The following is a 20,895-nucleotide window of genomic DNA, read 5'->3' on the forward strand; positions in this document are numbered from 1 at the left end:
CTCTGCAACTGGATCCTTGACTTCCTTACTGGGAGACAACAGTCAGTGCTGCATAGAAATAACACCTCCTCCTCGCTGACATTCAACACTGTCGCACCTCAAGGATGCGTGCTTCACCCACTGCTGTACTCTCTCGACATCCATAACTGTGTGGCTAGGCACAGCTCAAATGCTATTTATAAAATTGCCAAAGACACAATTACTGTTGGCATAATTTCTGATGATGACAAGGAGGCGTACAGGAGTGAGATAGACTAGCTGGTTGAGTGGTGTCACCACAACTTTGCACTCAACATTAGTAAAACCATAGACTTCAGGAAGAGGAAGTTGAAGGAACACACACTAGTCCTCATTGAGGGATCAGCAGTGGAAAGAGTGAACAGTTTCTTTGGTTTCAACATCTCCGAAGATCTATCCTGGGTACAAAATTATTGCTGCAATTGCAGCAGCTAGGTAGGAGTTTGAGGAGATTTGGAATGTCACTGAACGTCCTCACAAATTTCTACAGATGCATCATGAAGAGTATTCTCACTGGGGCCATTGCAAAGGATCAGAAAAAGCTGCAGAAACTTGCAAATTCAGCCATCTCCATCATTGGCATTAGTCTCCATTCAGAACATCGAGAACTAGAATCCATTGAGAAAATCAAGAACATTTTCAAAAGGTGATGCCTGCAAAAGGACCCCCATCACCCAGGACATGACCTCTTTTCATTGCTACCATCAAGGAGGTGGTACATTGTTGGAATAGCTTCTCTCACTCTGCCATCAGATTTCTGAATGGACAATGATGATTTTTTTTCTTTTTATTTGTTCTCTTTTTGCCCTAATTTAATTTAAGTTTACATATATATTTCTAATTGTAATTTATAACTTTTTAAAATGATGTACTGCTGCAACAAAATAACAAATTTCACTGCATATGCCAGTGATATAAAACCTGATTCTGAATCTGTGATACAACACGGTAACTGGCACTTCTGGCCCATATAGCCTGCACTGCCCAATTACACCCATGTGACTACTGGTCACATACTAATCTATACATCTTTGGAACTTAGGAGAAAACTGGAGCACCTGGAGGAAACCCATGTCATGTTTGTCCATCATTGTCAATGAGGACCTCGACACCATTGATGGTGTCGAGACTAGCGCATGATTTGGATTTAAATGAGGGAGAGTTGTGCAGCGTCAGCCTCACTCTCTCTTCCCAATTCCCATCTTGATCCAGTGGCAAGACAGAGTCAAGACGGCTGGAGATGGGACTAGGCGCAGTGGATGGCTAGGACATATTCTGTGTCTTGTCGTGCTCTACACGTTCCACGACACTTGCAGAGACCGCCTTCTTGACCGTTGGACCTTCCATTGGTCTCGTCCACTCAATCCACCGGAGTCTGTCTTCACATGCTGGGATAGACAACTCCCTATCTCACCGAGGGTTTGAGACCCGTCGGTTACCCTCACCTGGTTTAGCTGGCTTGTCGAAGCCGTTGGCCGGGGTGTGGGCGCTGTCGCATGCAAACAGCTATGGGGAGCCACAGGTGAGAGCTGAGTGCCAGGTGGGGGCCAAAGGTGGACTAACCGCCTTGAAAAGGACGCGACATGTCCCCCCACCAGAGGTGCTACCCCTCCCTGACGCCCCATACACCCCAAGGAAACCCACGTAGTCATGGCGAGAATGTACAGACACCAGTGGAATTGAACCTGAGTCACTGGCGCTGCAGTAGTGTTACACTAACCTCTACTTGATCATATGCTATTCAAAAGCATAACCTCTCTTTTCTGGCTATCTCATCTAATGCAAGCAAGTTATGAGTCTAATATCAGTGGAAATTATGGAGAATCAAAGAGATTTCTAAATATTGCCCAATTGGTCTCATGATACTGAAACACTTTTCTAAGTCTTTCACCCTCGGTGTTAGGACACAGAACAGAGAACATAGAGTATTAAAGCCCAATACAGGCTCTTAGGCCCACAACGTTGTGCCAACCTTTTAACCTTTTCTAAGATCAATCGAACCCCTCCCTCCTATATAATCCTCAATATTTCTATCATCCATGTGCCTACCTAAGATTTTCTTAAATGTCCTCAATGTATCTGCCTCTATAACCACCTCTGACAGCACGTTGCACACTCCCACCCCTCTCTGTGTAAAACGTTTACCTCTGACATCCTCTCTATACTTTTCTCCAGTCACCTTAAAATTATGCCCTCTCGTGTTAACCATTTCCACTTCGCGGGAAAAAAAACTTCTGGCTGTTGTCTCAGGCTATGCCTTTTATCATCTTGTACACTTTTTCTATTTACTCGATGAATTAAAGCTTATTGTGGATGGAAATGGCAAAATATTCACTTCCTGCCTTGTACCTCCCTCCCAGATATCATCTAACAGTGCACACTCTGAAACAAACTGAAAATCACACCAGGCTTTCAATACACACAAGATTCTCAAGAAACTCAGCAAGTCAGGCAGTATTGATGCAGGGAAATGAGCAGTCGATGTTTCAGGCCAACAATACAATTCCTGATAAAGGGTCTCAGCCTCCAGAAGTGAAGCCTGACCTGCTGAGTTCCTCTAGCAGTTTGAGAGCATGACACACCATTCTAATTCGAAAATATTTGTTCTGGTTTAAAGCTTGTTTTTTCCAAGTCAGCAGCACCTTGGGAGCATCTTCATCAGAAGGACTGGAGTGATTCAAGAAGATAGCTTCCAACCAGCTTCTCAAGGGCCATTAGGAATGGACTATGCATGCTGAGTACTATCAGATAATCAAGAAATGAATGAATAGAAAAAAATCCCTCCATTGTGTGGTATTGACTATTGAACTCAGATTCCGATTGAAAACATACAGTAAAATGCATTATTTGCGTTAACAACCAACGATGTGCTCGGAGCAGCCTGCAAGCGCCACACATTCTGGAGCCAACATAGCGTGCCTGCAATGTTCAGCAGCAACAACACCAACAACAAAACAAGACAACAACAGCAAAGCAAGTTCCTTTCTCATCCTCCCGCCTACCCACACAGACAGTCCCTAGCCCCAGACCCTGTCTTCCCCCACCCAATTACTGCACAACAAAAGAGGATCAACCGGAGCCCCAAAGGTATTAAGCAAGACATTTTCTCCATTACATGTCCCTGGGATGCTTAAACACAGAAGAGTTAATGGTTGACAAATATACCAGCAACAATTTTAAAGAAAATTCTAGTCAAACATAGGACTTTTAGGTATGGGATTGATAATTAGACAAAATTGTCAAAAAGCTTGTTCACAGAAATCTTGCTAATCCTTCACATCTAGTAATAATTGGCCCACATTTCTGATTGAGTAGAAGGTATCATGATTCTCCAAGCATTCAGAAACTTCACCCTAAATATTTACACACAAGTTCTCCTGTCTTGTACATCCCATTGCATCCATCACTGTTGACAATTCCATATCTCATGCTCCAAACTCAAATTTATTCAATAAATCGTGAAATCACTTCTTGTCTGACAGTTTTGACTTATTTCATCTAGTCTCTGCGTTTTGTTTGTAACGAGCATAAACACAATGGCCTAAATGTCAGAACTGAGGGAACATGTTGGTATTCCTTCGTCATGTGATCCTCTTGCCTCATTCCTCGTTTTTGTAAATACAATAGATCCTGCAAAGGTTGGAAATCCAGAGCAACACACACAAGATGCTGGAGGAACACAGCAGGTCAGGCAGCATCTATGGAGAGTAAGAAACAGTTGATGTTTCAGGCCGAGACCCTTCATCAGGACTGGAAAGAAAGATGAAGCCAAGGAAAGGATAATAAAGTGAGAGGCTGGCAGGTGATAGGTGGAAAAGGAAAAGGGCTGAAGAAGGAATCTGATAGGAGAGGAGAGTGACCACGGGAGAAAGGGAAGGAGGAGGGGCACCAGAAGGAGGTGATGGGCAGGTAGAAAAGAGAAGGGATAGGAGGGGAGTCAGAATGGGAAATTGAAAAAGAAAGAAAGGAGAAGGTGGAGAAATTAACAGATGTTAGAGAAATCAGCAGAAGTCAGAGAAATCGTTATTCATGGCATTATCTTTATTTTTGTTTTGAGATATCGTGAAGAATAGGCCCTTCCAGCCCAGTGAGACACACTGCCCTGAAAACACCTCTTTAACCTTAGCCCAGTCACAGGACAATTTACAATGACCAATTAACCTACGAACTGGTATGCCTTTGGACTCTGGGAGGAAACCAGAGCACCCAGAGGGATCGCAAGCGTTGACAGGGAGAACATACAAACTCCTTGCAGACAGTGCCAAAATTGAACTCCAAACTCCGACGCCCCAAGCTGTAATCACATTGCATTAACTGTAATGCCTCTGCCATGACCATTGTACTTTGGAGGCTACCCAGATGGAACATGAAGTATTGCTCCTCCAGCTTGTGAGTTGCATCATCATGGCAGTAGACGGGGTCATGGACTGGCATGTCAGAATGGGAATGGAAATGTCTCCTTTTGCTTTCAATTTCATCCAAGAAATTATCATTGGCTGTCGATGCCTCCTCTTCACTTCACAACCTTCCTGACTTATTCTTACATCACTCGTGAATCGCTCCTTATGTAATTGGACAATTCTGCAATATTAGGCTGAAAATACATAATGTGCCTTTCTCAGCGGCCATTTAAGATATACATCCATTAGTACACATTTTCTGCGGCTTTGCATTAGACTGTGATCTGAGCACTTTCATTTAATCCACGTTCCTTTCAAAGATAAAATTTTCACAGCGTCTTTTACCCAGGACAGAAATGACTAATACAAAGGGGTATAATTTTAAGGTTATAAGAGGACCCAAAAGGGGTGGATTTCAGAAGTAAGTTTTTTTTTATACAGAGAGTGGTGGGTGTATGGAGTATGCCGGGGTGGTGGTGGGGACAGATACATTAGGAACATTTAAGAAACTCTTAGATAAGCACATGGATAATAGAAAAATGGAGGGCTATGTGGGAGGGAAGGGTTAGATTGATCTGAGAGTATGTTAAAAGATCAGCACAAAATCATGGCCACTAGGGCCTGTACTGTACTATAATGTTCTATGTTTTATATGAATTAATAAACTGGCTCTCTCAGAAATATTTTAATGTAAAGGCATTACTCAGAAGACACCTTTCCAGTCATTGCTTCCAGAGCGTGCAACTTTCTGACCATTTTGTTATGTTCCTGAATCAGTTAGCAATAATGAATTTGCCTCCTTCAAAATATCTAATTCAGTCTTTGTGGAGATGAGTTTGTCATCCATTGTAGGTGCCTATTGTTTTGTTTAATGACAGCATTGGACAAGCATGTTTCCATAACCTAAGATATTTATAATGAGTGTGAGCTGGTAAACTATCATTAGATAATTACCAATTAAAGTGGTTCTCTGCTGCTTTGGGGAAACCCAGCCGAAAACTTAGAACAATTACTTTCCCCTATGTGGAGTTGAAAATTACATTAAATGGTTATCAAAATAAAATATTGTTTCTTTCTCCAAGTAGTTTTTAATACAATGGTAAGTAGGCAATGTTTAACTCAACAGAAATGAATTAATTTATTTAGAGATACAGATTCTTCTGGCCCAACAATACACCTATTTAATCCCGAGCCTAATCACAGGACAATTTGCAGTAAGACCAATAAGACCATAAAACCAAGTGACAAAGGAGCAGATTAGGCCATTTAGCACATTGAGTCCACTCCGCCATTTCATCATGGCTGATCCTGGATCCCATTCAAACCCATACCCCTGTCTTCTCACCATATCCCTTGATACTCTGACCAATCAGGAAACCATCAACTTCTGCTTTAAAGATACCCACAGACTTGACCTCCCCTGCAGTCTGTGGCAGAGCATTCCACAGATTCACCACTCCTTGACTAAAAAAATTCCTCCTTACTTCTGCTCTAAAAGGTTTCCCCTCAATTTTGAGGCTGTGCCCTCTAGTTCTGGATACCCCCACCAGAGGAAACATCCACCTTTTCTAGTCCTTTCAACATTCGGTAGGTTTCAATGAGATTCCCATGCATTCTTCTGAATTCCAGTAAGTACAGGCCCAAAGCTGCCAAACACTGCTCATAGGTTAACCCTTTCATTCCTGGAATCACCATCGTGAACCTCCTCTGGACCCTCTCCAATGACAATACATTCTTTCTGAGATAAGGGGCCCAAAACTGTTGACAATACTCCAAGTGTGGCCTGACTAGTGTCTTATAAAGGCTCAGCATTATCGCCTTGTTTTTATATTCTATTCCCCTTGAAATACATGCCAACATTGCATTTGCCTTCTTTACCACAGAATCAACCTGTAAATTAACATTCTGGGAGTCTTGCACAAGGACTCCCAAGTCCCTTTGCACCTCTGATGTTTGAACCTTCTCCCCATTTAGATAATAGTCCACACTACTATTCCTTTTACCAAAATGCATTATCATACATTTCCCAACACTATATTCCATCTGCCACCTTTTTTGCCCATTCTTCCAATTTGTCCAGGTCCTGCTGCAATTGTATCACTTCTTCAGCCCTACCTACCCCTCCACCTATCTTCGTATCATCCGCAAACGTTGCCACAAAGCCATCAATTCTATATACAAATCATTGACAAACAATGTGAAAAGTAGCAGTCCCAATACTGACCCCCGAGGAACACCACTAGTCACAGGCAACCAACCAGAAAAGAACTCCTTTATTCCCACTCACTGCCTCCTGCCAGTCAGCCATTCCCCTATCCATGCCAGTATATTTCCTGTAACACCACAGGATTTTATCTTGTTACGCAGCCTCACGTGAGGCACCTTATCAAATGCCTTCTGAAAATCTAAATAAACGACATCCACTGTCTCTCCTTTTTCTACCCTGCTTGTTACTTCCTTGAAAAATTCTACTAGATTTGTCAGGCAAGATTTCTCTTTTAAGAAACCGTGGCTGACTTTGACTTATTTTATTATTAGTCTCCAAGTTCCTCGAAACCTTGTCCTTAATAATGGACTTCAACTCTTTCCCGACCACTGAGGTTAGGCTAACTAGCCTACAATTTCCTCTCTTTTGTCTCCCTCACTTCTTAAAGAGTGGATTCACATTTGCAATCTTTTAGTCGTCCGGAACCACGCCAGAATCAAGTGATTCTTGAAAGATCAGGACTGATGCATCAGTTATCTCTTCAGCAACCTCTCTCAGAACTCTGGGATGTCGTCCATCTGGTCCAGGTGACTTATTCACCTTAAGACGTTTCAGTTTGCCTAGTACTCTTTCCTTTGTAATAGCAATGACACTCTCTCCTGCTCCCTGACACTCACGGACCTCTGGCACACTGCTAGTGTCTTCCACAGTAAAGACTGACGCAAAGTACTTATTTAGCTCATCTGCCATTTCTTTGTCCCCATTACTACCTCACTAGCATCATTTTCCAGCTCTCACCTCCCTTTTATTCTATGTATAACTGAAAAAAACTTTTAGTATCCTGCTTTATATTATCGGCTAGTTTGCCCTCATATTTCATCTTTTCCCTTCTTATAGCTATTTAGTTACCTTTTGTTGGATTTTAAAAGCTTCTCAATCATCCAACTTCCCACTCACTTTTACTATATTTTATGCCCTTTCCTTGGCTTTTATGCAGTCAACATCCCTTGTCAGCCACGGTTGCCCACCCCTGCCATTTGAGAACAACTTCTTCTGGGGGACATATCTATCTCTTGCCCTGTGACCATTTCTAGAAACTTCAGCCATCTCCATTCTGCCATCATTCCTGCCAGTATCCCCTTCCAATCCACCTAGGCAAGCTTCTCTCTCATGCCTCCATAATTCCCTTTATTTCGTTGTGATACTTATACATTTGACTTATGCTTCTCTCTCTCAAATTGCTGTATGAATCCAATCATATTATGATCACTGCCTCCTAAGGGTTCCTTTATGGTAAGACCACTAATAAGATCTGGGTTATTACACAACACCCAATCTAAGTCAGCCTTTCCCTGAGCAGACTCAAGCACAAGCTGCTCTAAAAAAAACAACTCATAGGCATTCAACAAATTCCCTTTCTTGCAATCTGACACCAACCTGATGTTCCCAATCCCCTTGCATATCGAAATCCCTGATTACAATTATGACATTACCCTTATTACAAGCATTTTCCAGCTCCCTTTGCAATCTTAACCCCACATCTTAGCTACTATTTGGAGGTGTAAATATGATTTCCATAATGTTTTTTTCACCCTTGCAATTTCTTCACTCCACCCACAGTGCTTCAACATTCTCTGACCCTATGTCACCTCTTTCTAAGGATGTAATTCCATCTCTTACCAACAGAGTCACACCACCGCCTGTGCCTTCCTACCTGTCCTTTCGATACAAAGTATGTCCTTTGATGTTAAGCTCCCAACTATGACCTTCTTTCAGTCACGACTCAGTGATGCCCACACGTCATACCGACCAATCTCTAATTGTGCCACAAATTTGTCCACCTTATTCCAAATGCTACGTGCATTTAAATACAGTACTTTCAGTCCTGCCTTCTTTGCCCTTAAGAATTTTGACTCTATAGTACAATTTAACTCTTCACTCTGTCTGCATTTGTACCCAGTCATTGCTTGTCCTTCCTTACATTCATATTACATATTATACCCATCATCTACTTGTAAACCTGCTGGCTCATCCTCAGCTCTATTATACTGGTTCCCATCCCCCTGCTGTATTAGTTTAAACCAGTCCCAACAGCTCTCGTAAACCTGCCCGCAAGAATTTTGGTCCCCTAGAGGAGGTCCCGATGATCCAGAAATATGAATTCCTGCTCCCTGCTCCAATTCTTCAGCCACACGTTTATTTGCCACCTCATTCTATTCCTATCCTCACTGTCGCATGGCACAGGCAGTAATCCTGAGATTACTATCCTTGAGGTCTTGCTTCTCAATTTCCTTCCTAACTGCCTGTATTCTGTTTTTAGGAACTCCTCCCTTTTTCTATGTACCACGACCTCTGGCTGCTCACCCTCCCTTTTCAGAATATTGTGGACGTGCTCAGAAACATCTCGGACCCTGGCACCTGGGAGGCAAACTACCATCCATGTTTCTTTTTTGCACCCACAGAATCATCTATCTGTCCTCCTAACTATAGAGTCCCCTATCACTACTGCCTTCCTCTTCAGTCCCTACCTTTCTGAGCCACAGGGCCAGACTCAGTGCCAGAGTCACGGCCACTGTTGCTTCCCCCAGGTAGGCCGTCTCCCCCAACAGTACACAAAATCACTCATTAACCTACTAACCGGTACCTACTTTGATTTTTGGAAGAAACCAATGCAGTCGGAGGAAACCCACACATTCAGGGAGAGAACATACAAACTCCTTACATGCATCGCTGGAATTGAACTCTGAACTCTAATGCTCTGAACTGTCCTCACGCCACATTCACCTCTAAGTCAACTGCTGAACTTGCTCAAGTTTCCTCTTGAGGATAATCGGTAATTAGTTTCTGTAAGCAATGAACTTCTTGCAGCTGTTTTGTGGTGATATCAAATCTGTATTGTTTATTTTTATTACTTTCCACTGATGACAGCATTAGCTGCTTTTTGGTAAAGATGGCCACTGAGTGAATGATTGTAATCTTCTGCTGCTGTAGCCCATCCACTTCAAGGTTCAACATGAGCATTCAGAGATGCTCTTCTGCACACCAATGTTGTAACACATAGTTATCTGAGTTACTGTCACCTTCCTGTCAGCTTGAACCAGTCTGGCCATTCTCCTCTGACCTCTCTCATTAACAAGGCATTTTGAATCACAGAACACCCACCCACTATTTTGTTTTCACACTATTCTCTATAAACTCTGGGGATTGTTGTGGGTGAAAATCCCAGGAGATCAGCAGTTTCTCAGATACTCAAACCACCTTGTTGTCATCAAAAATCATTCTACAGTCAAAGTCACTTTGATCACATTTCTTCCCTATTCTGATGTTTGGTCTGAACAACAATTGAACCTCTTAACCATGTCTGCATGCCTTTATGCATTGAGTTGCTGCCACATGATCGGCTGATTAGATATTTGCATTAATGAGCACTGTACAGGTGTACCCAATAACGTAGCCACTGGATTTCAGTGTCAGGAATGTGTGATAAGTTGGGGATGTGGCATTAATGGGTTTGTGCTTTGAAAGACCTGATACAGATACAGTGTTCTGAACAGCCTCTTTTTTTCCTATGTTTATTGACTGAACACTGAACATTAAATGTAGCCAAGAGGCACTCAGCCCTCAGTCAACCTTATCAAGGCAAATGACCTGGGATATCTCAGTCCTGTTTGTCACCACTGGCTGTGCACTCATTGGCTACCATATTTCTTGCATCACAATAGTGACAATGTATATCATTGGTTGAAAAGACTTTGAAGTACAGTGTGTTGCAAGGTGAGGTTGATAAGCCTAAATACTTAACCTTTGTTCATTAAAATCACAATATTAGTTGTTGATATTGTCAAAACATTCTCAAAAGAAGAAAACCACAAGCAATTATGAAGGCAGCTGTTCCTCACTTGATTCCATGCTCCAACTTCCTCACATATAATATTCTATTGTTTTCCTAGAGTCAGAGAGCTGGAACACCCTGGGAGAACACGCAGACTCCACACAGACAGCACCCTAGTCAGGAATGAACTTGCGTCACAGAATCTATGAGGCAGGAGGTCTACTAGCTGTACCAATCTTCTCTCTATGACTATATTGGCTTTCCATAGGTGCTCTGGTTTCCCCCAGCATCCTAAAAAATTGTGCTGGTTGTGAGGTGAACAGGCAGTTTGAATAGCCTCTGATGTAGGAGAATTTGCATCGTCAATGAGCAAAAGACTCGGGAAGAAGCAGGGACAAATACCATAACAAAATGTACTGAATTTCTCCACAGCCCTCAGTGCAGGATAACTGAATGGAAAGTTTGGAACCACAGGACTGGAACTTGGAATTTGAAATCCTGGACAGTATCTACAGAACTGTGGAAAAGTCTTAGGTACATATATATAGCTCAGGAGCCTAAAACCTTTGCATAGTACTGTATTTGTCAACGTGGAGGGGAGACCGAGTTTGTAAATCTGATGAGAGCAAAGAATGTTGGGAAAGGTGAGGATGGAGCGCCGTGGAAGGGGTGTGGGACAGATGGGAGAAAGGTGTGCCAGTGGTGGGATTCCAAACAACTGATTTATTGATCATTGCAGAATGTCTCTCTAGTGCCTCCCACTCCCTCCTCTCTCCATTCCCCTTTTTCCAACCATGATTCCCCCTCTCCCTGCCCCCTTCCCACTCTCAGAATCAGGTTTATCATCACTCATATATGTCATGATTTTGTTTTTTTTTGTGGCAACAGTACTGTGCAATACATAAAATTACTACACTACTGTGCAAAAGTCTTAGGGTCTCTTGCCTAAGGCACAGTACTACGTGCAATCAAAACTTGGTGGGGCCCATAGACATTTGTAATTATCAGTTTTGAAAGAGCTAAATTAGGACTTTCGTTCAACCATCAAGAAATGCCTGTTCCTCAGATGTGTAATTCCATTCTGTGGCTTAATGTCCACATGGTTATCTATTCTCTCCTCCCTCAAGTGCCCCTCCTCCTTCTCTTTCTCCCATGATCTCCTATCAGATTCCTTCTTCTTCAGCTCTTTACCTTTTCCACCTATCACCTCCTAGCTTCTCACTTCATTCCACTCTCCCCCCCCCCATCACCTGGCTCCACCTATCACCTGCCAGCTTGTACACTTTTCCCTCCCCCACCTTCTTATTTTGGCTTCTTCCCCCTCCTTTTCCAGTCCTGATGAAGGGTCTCAGCTGCTGGGGCTGCAGTGATGCCTGGCTTCATATCCTTTGCAAAACTTTAGTTCTGAATGCTATTTGTTTACTCTCATTCAACAATTTTTTTCTCTGCACATTGGGTGTTTGACAGTCTTTTGCTAATGGCTTCTTTTGGGCTTCTTTGTTTTGTGGCTGCCTGTAAGGAGACGAGTCTCAAGGCTGTTTTGTGTATATATACTTTGATAGTAAATGTAATTTGAACTTTGAAATTTGATATATGTACTTTGATAATAAATTTACTTTGAACTTTGAAATCAAAGTCAAAGTTGAGTTTATTGCCATACGCACAAGTTCATGTATGCACAGGTGAAATGAAAAACTTACTTGCAGGAACATCCCAGCCACAAGCCCATGGCATCTGATACATACTGTAAATTCACAAGGATAACAGTAAAATCACCAACGTAAAGAGCATATCCCTTCCCAATAAGCTTAACATATTCTAAGCCCATTTGAAACAGAAGAGAAGAGGTATGTCACCACCGCTCTGACAGCTTCTAGGACACCAGAATCTACAGCAGATGCAGGGTGAGTCTTCCAGAGAGTGAATCTGTAAGAAGCATCAGGCCTGAGTGTTGTCCCTGGCTGTGTCCTTAGATCCTGTGTGGAACAGCTGGCAGGGTATTTGCAGACAATTTTAACTCTCCCTGCTTCATGCTATGGCTCCCATTTGTTTTAGGACCACTAACATCGCAGTACCCAAAAAAAAAGATTGCATGCCTTAATGACCACTGCCCAGTGGCTCTAACACCTATAAGACCATAAGATATAGGAGTAGAAGTAGGCCCTTCAGCCCATTGAGTCTGCTCTGCCATTCAATCATGGGCTGATCCAATTCTTCCAGTCATCTCCACTCCCCTGCTTTCACCCCATACCCTTTGATGCCCTGGCTAATCAAGAACCTATCTATCTCTGCCTTAAATACACCCAATGATTTGGCCTCCCAGAGCCGCTCATAGCAAAACATTCCATAGATTTACCACCCTCTGACTAAAGTAATTTCTCCGCACCTCAGTTCTAAAAGGACGTCTTTCAATCCTGAAGTCGTGCCCTCTTGTCCTAGAATTCCTTACCATAGGAAATTCTACTGTACCGTCATGAAATGCTTCCAAAGCCAAATGATCAATGCAAAGGCACCAATGTCAGAAAATTGCTTATTGACTACAGCTCTGCCTCCAATAGCATTATTCCAAGCAAACCCATCACCAAACTCCAGACCCTGGGAGTTATTGCTTCCCTCTGCAACTGCAGTACAACTGTTTTAGATAAGTAAGTATTTTTGCTTATTTATTTATTATTATTTCTTCCTTTTTGCGTTTCCATAGTTCGTTGTCTTTTGCACACTGGTTGAACACCCAAGTTGGAGTCTGATAATAAATTTATTCTGAACTTTGTAGTAGGCCACACCTCAAATATCAGTGAATCAGACTATGAGAAGGAGATAGGGAGCTTATTTATTTATTCAGAGGTACAGCATGGTACAGGCCCTTCTGGCCCAATGTGCCACAATGCCAATTTAACCCTCGCCTAATCAAAGGACAATTTACAATGACCAATTAGCCTACTAACCTCTACATCATTGGAATGTGGGGAGAAACCGGAGCTCCCTGTTGAAACGCACGTAATCACAGGGAGAACGAGCAAGATCTTACATTCGGCGCTGGGATTGAACTCTGAACTCTGGAAAGCCCCAAGCTATAATATCATCGCGCTAACCACTATGTTACCATGGCAACCAACAAGCTCAGCAACCTGGTGAATTGACAACAACCTCTCCCTCAATGGCATCAAAACAAAAGAGCTGGTCATTGACCAGAAAGAGGTATGTGCACATATGCCTGTCTACATCAGTGCTGTTGACGTTGAGAGGGTTGAAAGCTTCAAGTTCCTCGGTGTGAACTTCACTAATTGCCTGTCCTGGTCCAACCACATTGATGTCACAGCCAAGGAAGCTCACCAGTGCCTCTACATCCTCAGGAAGCTAAGGAAATTCAGCAAGTCCCCATTGACTCTTACCAGTTTTCATCAATGCACCATACAAAGCATTTTGTCTCAATACACAAGGGCTTGGTATAGCAACTGCTCTGCCTGTGACTACAAAAGACTGCAGTCAGTTGTGGACACAGTTCAGCACATCACAGGAACCAGCCTTCCCTCTATAGACTGTTTATTCTTCTTGCTGCCTCTGTAAAGCAGCCAGCGCAATCCAAGACCCCACCCACACTGGACATACATTCCTCCCCTCTCCCATTGGGCAGAAGACACAAAATCCTGAAAGCACATACCACCAGGCTCAAGAACAGCTTCTACCCCGCTGTTATCAGACTCTTGAATGGACTTCATGTATGATAAGATGGACTCTTGGCTTCACAATCTACCTCGTTATAATTTTGCACTTTATCGTTTCCCTGCACTGCTTTTTTTTTGGTAGCTTTCACACTTTAATCTTATTTTACCTTATTCTAGCTCTTTGCATCATGTAATGAATTGATCTGTATAAACAATGTGCAAGGCAGCTCTTTAGGGTGCCAAGGTGGTGTAACGGTTAGCTTAATGTGACAAATAAAGCTAATCTCACAGTACCTTGGTACATAAGACAATAATTAACCAAAAACAATAACACTACAGGAAAGTACACAATTAGAATAAACAAAATGATCACGTCACTAGTTGTGGGATCATGCTGCATCTGCTGGATGTAACGCAACAGTTACTTCATGGGAAGTGAAATGTATTGGGCTGTGAAAGGCTCCATAGTATTTTACTAAAACCGACTCAGACCAATACTGCGGGAAATTGCGTCTTCTTAGTGTCGGGGCATTTGGGTGTGGCTGCAGCTAAAGGCAAGTTCAGAACCAGAATAAAGCTTTCTTTGTCTCCAAAAGCAACAACAAAGTAGCTGGCTGCCAGCCAATAACAACATCTATCGTGACAATAAGGACACTCGAGTTGATTAAAAGCTACTAAGAGAGTGGAGTAATGGGGGAAAAATGAACTGCAGTTTGTTTTCATAAACACAAGAGATTCAGCAGATGTTGGAAATCCAAAGCACACACACCCTTCCCCACCTTCTTACTCAGATTTTGCACCTTTCTTTTCAGTCCTGAAGAAGGGTCTCGGCCTGAAATGTCAACTGGTTGCTTTCTTCCATAGATGCTGCCTGGCCTGCTGAGTTCCTCCAGCAATTTGTGTGTGTTGCTTTGGATTTCCAGCATCTGCAGATTTTCTCATGTTTGTGACCAGCAGGTTAGGAGGCATCTATAAGAATGAACAAACAGTTGATGTGTCAGGCCGAGAGCCTTAATCAGGACTCCAGTAAGATCAGCTACTACCACCACCAAAATCTGTACCAGTCGTGGCTCCACACAGGGCCTGTGCTCAGCACAGCGTCCCTCCTACTCATTGTGGCATAGGACTCCTGATGAAGCGTCTCAGTCTAAACGTCAACTGTTTATTCCTCTCCACAGATGTTACCTGACCTGTTGAGCTCCTCCAGCATTTTGCGTGTGCTGTAGTCTGTGTTACTTGAATAAGGCAGCTCGCGAGTGACCATGATCCTCCTTGGCCACTGTATACCTGATTAGTTTGGCCCATCTGAAGGTATTAATCTCTGTCAGAAAATGAAATTGATATCAATAATTTCTCTGCCTTACAACAAAATCATCTGCAAGATTTCATTTATCACTGCTTTCTTTATCATTTCATTGATCACAACTTTGCTGTATGAAACAACTTCAATTAACAACAAAAACTAGTCTAGGTTGTGTTGTGGGTACCATGACTTTATACTTTACTCTCAGGAATGCAGGTACGACATTAAAAGATGTCCATCCTCAAAAGGGAGGGCGCAATTAAAGCGTCAGGGCTCCACTATAGGGTTCAGCCCCACTACTCCATGCCAGCCTGGATCATCTGCCTGAGCCTGTCACATCTGTCTACATTTGACCCATCCCTCGCTCTTCTCACTACCACCATGGAGCACGAGGTGCAGGAGTCTTAGGGCCTGTGCCGCTAGGTTCGGGAGCAGTGTGGGGTAACGTAATCGGTGGAAACATATATAATTCAAAGCCACCTTCATTGAGTTGGGTTCACTTTAAGAGGCTGGTCTGATGTGATGGGGTAATTATGTAAAGTACTGTTAATGCGCCTTGTGTTCAGTGTTTGGAGTTCAGTAAATGAGTTGTTACAGTTTTTCTTAAATATAAAATGCCTCCACCATTTTAATTTGTGAAAACCTACATTGGTGACCCTGATGTTCCAGGATGATTCCAGAGCTATTGACCATGTTGGCCAATGCAGTCACTTTGAAACTGCCGGAGTTCTGGGAGCAAAATGCAGTTGCTTGGTTTGTACAACCTGAGGCCCAAATCACGGTGTGAGAACTCACCACCGCCGACGCCAAATATTTCAATGTGGTAACATATCTCAGCAACTCCACGGCTGCAAGAGTAGTGAGTCTACTAGAACACCTGCCTGAATATGATAAATATTAATTGCTGAAAACTCACCTTTTACAGACCATTGGACTATCGAGAGTCTGAGCGTGCAAAACAGTTGTTCTCCTTGCCTGGCCTGAGCAATGCTAAGCTGTTGGAGCTAATAGACCGTAATGCTGTCTCTCCTGGGAAATCACCACGCTTATTTTATTTTTGAAGAACTCTTCATGCAGCAAATACCTGATCAAGCTCGCATAGCTCTCGCTAATGCACCCATGAAGGACTATAGAGAGCTTGCTAAACTGGCTGATAGTCTACACTCAGCCAGGCAGTGATGCCTCATTCCTCGTCCTTTCTCTACCTCAATAAGCACGGTCAGCAAGGCTTCCAAAAGGGACTCTGCTGCTCATATTCTCTGTGTCATTTGTTTATGTTTTTTAATATTTCCATAATCCATCCTCCTTTGCTGATTGGATATTTGTCATTTTTTGCAGATTCTATTGCATTTCTTTGTTTTCCTGTAAATACCTGCAAGACAATTAACTTCAAGATTGTATATGGCTTACATACTTTGGTCATAAATTTGCTTTGAATTTTGCACTTTGCCACAAACAATAACAGCTCCAATGTCATATTCAAGTTTGCCTGCAACACCACTGCCATTGGCTGAATCAAAGGTGGTGCTGAATCATCATACAGGCGGGAGATTGAAAATCTGGCTGAGTGGTGCCACTACAACAACCTCTCGCTCAATGTCAGCAAGACCAAGGAGCTGATTATTGACTTCAGGAGGAGGAACCCCAAGGTCCATGAGCCAGTTCGTATCGGGGGATCAGAGGTGAAGAGGGACAGCAACTTTAAATTCCTCAGTGTTATCATTTCAGAGGACCTGTCCTGGGTCCAGAATGTAAGTGCAATTACAAAAAAAGCACAGCAGCACTTCTACCTTCTTAGAGGTTTGCAAAGATTTGGTATTTCATCCAAAGCACAGCCAAACATCTATAGAAGTGTGGTGGGGGGTGTATTGACTGGTTGCATCACAGTCTGGTTTGGAAACACCAATGCCCTTGAACGGAAGTTCCTACAAAAAGTAGTTGATGCAACCCAGTGCATCATGGGTAAAGCTCTCCCCACCATTGAGCACATCTACATGGTGCCTTTCGCATGAAAGCAGCATCCATCATCAGGTACGTCCACAACCTAGGACATGCCCTCTTCTTGCTGCTACCATCAGGAAGAAGATACAGGATCTTCAGGACTCGCTCCGACAGGTTCAGGAACAGTTATGACTCCCCAACCATCAGGCTCTTGAACCAGTCAACTTCACACAACTTCACTCGCCCCAACACTGAACTGTTCCCACGACCACTTGACTCACTTTCAAGGACTTTTCATCTTATGTTCTCAATACTTATTGTTTATTTATTTTATTATTTTGTTTTTTTTCCAGTTTTCTTTGTATTTATTATGAATGCCTGCAAGAAAATATATCTCAGGCTGTAAATGGTGACATATATGTACTTTGATAATAAACTGACTTTGAACTTTTTTGAACCCCTTTGTCCTGCAACACAGGGGATTTATTTTGGAGGCTGGAAATCTAAACAAAAGCAGAAAGTCCTGTAAATACACAGCAGGCCAGACATCACCTGTGGAGAAGCTGGGACTTTCTTTCCTGCAGCATAGGTATCTGAGTGGCTGTCGTTATAGTGGCTTACAAAATCATGAGGGGCATTCACTCAGTGGCTACTTTATTAACTACCTCCTGTATCTAATAATTTGGTCACTGAGCGTATGTTCGTGGTCTTCTGCTGCTGTAGTACATCCACTTCAAGGTTCAACATGCTGTACATTCAGAGTTGCTCTTCTGCACACCACTGTTGTATCATGTGGTTATTTGAGTTACTGTCACCTTCCTGTCAGGAATTACCAAATATGGACATTGCTGATTTAAATAAAGAGCACATACCACCAGCCTCAAAGACAGGTTCTATACCGCTGTTACAAGACTTGGCACATCGCTTTACAACAGCAACAATCGTAAATCAGGTTCAATTCCTGATGCTGTCTCTAAGGAGTTTGTACGCTCTCCCCATGACCAGGCGATTCTCCTCTGTAATGTGTGGTTAGTTGAGTTACTGTCACCTTGAACCAGTCTGGTCATTCTTCTCTGACCTCTCTCTTTAACAAGGTGTTTTTGCCCACAGATCTGCCACTTACTGGATGTTTTGATAGTTGCTTTCTGCACCAGTCTCTGTAAATTCTGGAGGTTGTTGTGTGTGTGAGAATCCCAGGAGATCAGCAGTTTGTGAGGTAGTCTAATCACCCCATCTGGCACCAACAATCAGTTAAAGTCACTTATTTCACATTTTTTCCCTATTCTGGTGTTGGTCTAAACAACAACTGAACCTCTTGACCATGTCTGTGTGCTTTTATGCATTGAGTTGCTGTCACAAGATTGGCAGATTGGATATTTGCATTAGTGAGCTGGTGTATAGGTGTACCTGATAACGAGGCCATTGAGGTGAATATCCAAATTCCTTTCCCTAAGGTAGTGGAATCTAAAACTGCAGGATATACAGTATGTTTAATGTGACGGGATTGACAAACAGTTAAAAAGGAAGTGAATGGCAACTTTTTCCACACAGTAGGTGGTGAGTGTCTGGAATGAGCTGCCAGAGGAGGTGCTTTAAGCCAGGAGTTTGGGGTCCCATCATCAACTAGTGCAGGAATTGATACCAAAGCTCAGAAACCAAAGATCATTCGCAAGTCTGTCAGTCGAGTCCTAATGGCTAAAGCCTGGAGACTGCAGGCCTATCCTGGAGTTAGAGGACTATCCGTGTGTGCAGCTGGGAGGGAAAGAGGAAAGGGGCTTGTTTCACTGTTGTTTTGTTGTGTTTTGTGTTGTGCTGGCATTGTGGGCATACTATGTTGGTGCCACAATGTGTGGTGACATCAGCAGATTACCCCAGTACATCCCTCAGCTATGTTGGTTAATAAAAATGACAGATTTCAAAGTTCAAAAAGATTTGTCTCCACAAAACAAAGAAACCCAATAGAACCCATTTTAAAAAACGGTCAAACACCCAATTCCTTCAGTTTAAGATGGTGCTACCGAAGACATGTAACAGCTTACTTGTGGTTTGAAATAAAAACATTATTGCTAACACTTCTTTTAAGAAGTAAATTGTGGTAAATTGTAACTGCAAACAATGAAGAGGCAAGCGAGGACAAAATGAACTCGAGAGATGTGCCCTGCCGGTCTACTGCAAAATCGATGTACTTGGAGTTGAAGCCATGCTGGTTGGAATGAAGGATTCGGAGTAGAGAAGACAGGATGGAGCAGTTCTGATGCCTGTCCAACTAACCCAGGTACGAGAGTGAATCGCTCTAAGTGCCAAGCCGATTTGGTGAGGCCGAGAATGGCTTATCCAACGTGAAATCCAGGTCCAAAGCGAATCACTGAGCGACGCGTTCTAAGCCTGGTGCGATTCGCCGTGGCAAGGCCAAGGTCCTAATATGAGGTACAATACACTGTTTCGACAATCTAAACGCCAGCCCAGATAGACTGGAAAGGCAGGGTGTTGAGAGTCAGGCGAGGTCGGGTCACTCTAAGTGCCGAGCCGATTTGGAGAGGTTGAGAATGGCTTCTCCAACGTGAAATCTAGGGCCAGAGTGATTCACTGGCCCGGTGCCTGGAGTGAGGTTTGGACAATTTAAACATCAGCCCAGATGGTCCGGGGACTCCTCTCTCCATGGCGCTAAGGCTGTGAGACTGCCCCTGGCTGCTGTGCTTCATTGCTGTGAACTTTGCAGCGATTTGCCCCACAAATATGATGAACTGAATACTGAGGCTTTGGGCCTACTGCAGGTTGCTCTGAGGATTTGGATCGAAGGACTCAGTTTGGCTCACGATGCTGTTGTTTGTATGAATTTTTTTATCTCTTTCTCTGTGGGCACTGAGGGTTGGTCTTATTTTTTTTAATTGGGTTATGTTGGGTTCCTTGCTTTGCAACTACCTGTTAAGCAAATAAATCTCAAGGTTGAATAATTTATAAATTCATTGATAATAAATGCACTTTCCAGTTAGACCTGACAAAGGGTCTTGGCCCGAAACGTCGACTGTACCTCTTCCTGTAGATGCTGCCTGGCCTGCTGCGTTCACCAGCATTTTTTGTGTGTGTTGCTTGAATATTGGAATTATGGAATCTTTGCTGAGAGAGAAAAAAACAAATTGTGCAAACAATTAAAGTAAGGAAATATACCCAATACGCCCACAGCCAGCAGCTGATCCTGTAGCCCGTTAGTTGCAGGCCACAGCCTCAGTTCAGTGCAGAGATGAAGTAAAGCTCGTGAGGCAGTGAGCCGAACACTGGCCCATCCCTCGCCTCTGACCTTTTCAATCTGCCCCAGTGCTCAAATCATCCAAACCTCAGGTCATTTCTTGCTCATGTATTCAGGCCCTGCTGCTTCAATATACAGTACATGTGATAAATAAATCAGATTCTGAACTTTGAATCTAAATCAGAATCAGATTGTGGTAGGTACAATTACAATGTGTAAGGGATACTTGGACAGGTATGTGGATAGGAGAGGATTAGAGGGATATGGATCAATGTAGACAAAT

This window comes from Mobula hypostoma, chromosome X2, assembly GCF_963921235.1.
Source record: "Mobula hypostoma chromosome X2, sMobHyp1.1, whole genome shotgun sequence".
Classification (NCBI taxonomy): domain Eukaryota; kingdom Metazoa; phylum Chordata; class Chondrichthyes; order Myliobatiformes; family Myliobatidae; genus Mobula; species Mobula hypostoma.